Here is a 3,053-nt window from a genome sequence, read left to right as displayed (position 1 = left end):
CTGCTCATGACTGTGAGCACGGGTAGTATACCAGTTTTACACTCTGCGGAGGTTGCACATCTTTACCCACAAGTCGTGAGCTATGCCAGTTGTTCATCACACTTCCTTAGGTGAGATGACTAGCAAACTCACTACGAGGCCGTTACAAAGGATCTCGTTGGTAAGGCATAACCGCGAAGAGTTAGATCGGCGACGATGGGGCCCACCTCTAGGGGTACAAGCATAGGAGCACAGCCCCAAGCACAGACCAAGCCGGGGGAGCAGGGACCATTGAAGCTTACCACCCTTTGCCCCGCAGGTAAGTTACTCCAAACCAAAAAGACCTAATTAGTAAGCCAAGGCCGTCCCATTCCACTCTTGTGGTAGCGCTGTTGTCCCAGGTTGTCGCTCTATGAACCGGTCCTTATGGAGAGTGGCCAACCAAGCACTAAGCACCGTGCTGGCCCCCTAAACCATGTTTCTAACAAAACCAATTTTAACGAGACGTGAGCCACTTAAGCCAACACAGAGGGCCACTCTCAGAATTAAGTTGCATAAACCATTAATCAAATTAAATAAAAAGGGACCAAGTGTGTTATAGCATGGCACCTAGCATAACTAACCAAAATGCAACCCAAAGGATATATATAAAGGATATAAAGTGGCTAGGAAAGTCCTTACAGGCATATGGTATTAAAATGCAGTATGAAAATGTATTTAAAGTGATAGGTGTTGTTCATGTTATACTTGCCTTCCTCAAACTGCTCCTGCTGCTGCTCAAACTGATCTAAAGATGGATGCTGCTCCGGGTACTGGTACTGGGGCTCCTCAGATGGATCAACGTCTACTCACGAACACATGGCCAAAAACAATACACAACATAAACATACATGCAAATAATAGAAAAAACTAAGAAACAGTACAATAATACATGAAAACAGCAAACAAAACTATGCTAGAACTATTCTACGCGTTCCAACGATCGTGTGGACATAAAGAACGCCTGAAACGGAGCTAGAACATGAAAACTTGAGCTAAAACAAGATCCAGGGGCTTAACTGTAAGAAAAATAGAGTTTCTGGGGTTTTTTTTGCAAAAACCAGGGACTAAAATGTAATTAACAATTAGATCTTGGGTCCAACATGTAAAACTGACCGGCCAGGACTGCGGGTTCTATTTTTAAAAAGGTCAGGGGGTCCGTGAAAGATTTTGGGCTGAACTGCAAATACTTTTGAATAAGAAAGGATCGCGGGTTGATTACCTAAAAGGACAGGGGCTCTTTAACAACATTACCAGGCCGAAGGGGTATCTCCAGATCTCAGCCGTTGGATCCTATTCTTGCAGTTTGGATCTAATCAACTCATGATCTAATCCTGGGCGTTGCTTCCCGATCGGGCGGTCAGGACTCAAGGAGCGCGGGTCGGCGGCGAGTTCTCGCCAGAGACAGAGCTCCCGTGGCGGCGCCGCGCGGGGCTCGCCAGCGGTTGGCGTTTCCGGTGTTCCAGGGCTCAAAACGGAGCGGGCTTGGGTCGGGGATGCTCCTCACGCCATGTGTGATCCACTGGTGCTCAAAGCGGGTGTCTACAGGGCATGTGGCCTTGAGATCAAGGATGGCAGCGCTCCTGCACGGCGTCGCATCGCCAGCGCAGGGCGTTCGGCCATGCCAGGGCCGATATACTGTTGTAAAAGGGGTAGGGAGGTCCCACTCGTGTGTGCAGAGCTGAAACGGGATGCGCGTGCGGCCGTGTCATGCTGCAGCACTCCCGCCACGGCGGAGCTGCGGCGATAAAACACCGGTGACGGTGTTCCCGCCCCTGGGATGTTCTACGGAACTCTAATCCTAGCGCTAAAGAAACAAGGCGATGTGGGAATACTTACCGGGGCTGGGATTCGGACGGGGAGGTCGTGCAGGGTCACGGGCGACGAGGACCGGCGGCGGCGCTCAGCGCTGGGCACGTGGACAGGTTGGTGCGGGTCTGCTCCGGGATCCTGAGCTCCACGGGTCGACGTGTGGAATCCCTGCAAAGCCAATGGAGGAGTCAGCTTGGCCGGAGCAGCACCGATTGTGTCCAATTGCCACGGCAGATGAGCTCACCTGAGATGGCGTCCAGGTTCGATTCCGGTGAAGCTCGGACTGGAGTCGGGGCTGGGGGCTTCGGTGGTGTTCCTGACGTCGAGGCAGGGCTCCTGGGGTGGTCGGCGGAGGCTGGGAGGTGCGGGCGTGGCGGATGCACAGTGGCGTAGGGTGCTCTGCTCGGCGGAGCAAGGAGAGGCGGGGCAGAGTGGCGCAGAGGCGGCGGCTAGGGTTGGAGGCGGGTCGCAGGGGCCGTTTAAAGAAAGGGGGGTGGTAATCTCGGTGCCTAGTCACGGAGATGGGATCCCGGCGATCTCGCCGGAGATCTCGGGCTGGTTCGGCGCGGGGAAAACGAGAGGAAAGGGATGGGATGGATCCGACACGCGGGCCCGGGTGGGCAGAGAGAGGGAAATGGGCGCGGTTACGGGAGGAGCGGCGCCGACAGGTGGGGCCAGTCGGTTGGGGGCGGACAGCGTGCGTGACGCGGCTGAGCGGGGAGAGGGAGCGAACGGATCGTGGCGCTAGCGTGCGGGCACTGCTGGGCTGCTGGGGGGTTCCGTTGGGCTGAGGGCGCGGAGGAAAAAGGGAGCTGAGCCGCGGCGCTGGAGCAGGCCCGGGAGGAGAGGAAAATGGGCTGCGCGCGGGAGAAGGGAAAGAGAGAGTGGGCCGAGCGGGAAAAAGAAAGAGCTGGTGGGCTGCCTGGGTTGGATTTCGTTTTCCTATTTCCTTTCTCTTTCTTTCTTCTTTTCTTTTCAAACTCCACTCAACTATTTGAATTTGAATTCAAACTCCTATGCACTCAAACAAACAATGCACCAGCATGAATGCACAAACAAGTTAGCCCTAAAATAAATTTTAGTTACTTTATGAAGCAGAAATAAATTATAAATGCAAGGCTAAACAAATTAAATCCTAGAAAATTAAATAAAGCCAATTAAATTTATTATTAATTACTGAAATTTGATTTAGGGTGTTACAATCAAGCACTAAGTAAGGGCCT

This window comes from Panicum virgatum, chromosome 8N (genome assembly GCF_016808335.1).
Source record: "Panicum virgatum strain AP13 chromosome 8N, P.virgatum_v5, whole genome shotgun sequence".
Taxonomy (NCBI): Eukaryota; Viridiplantae; Streptophyta; class Magnoliopsida; order Poales; family Poaceae; genus Panicum; species Panicum virgatum.
This window is presented reverse-complemented; position numbering follows the sequence as displayed.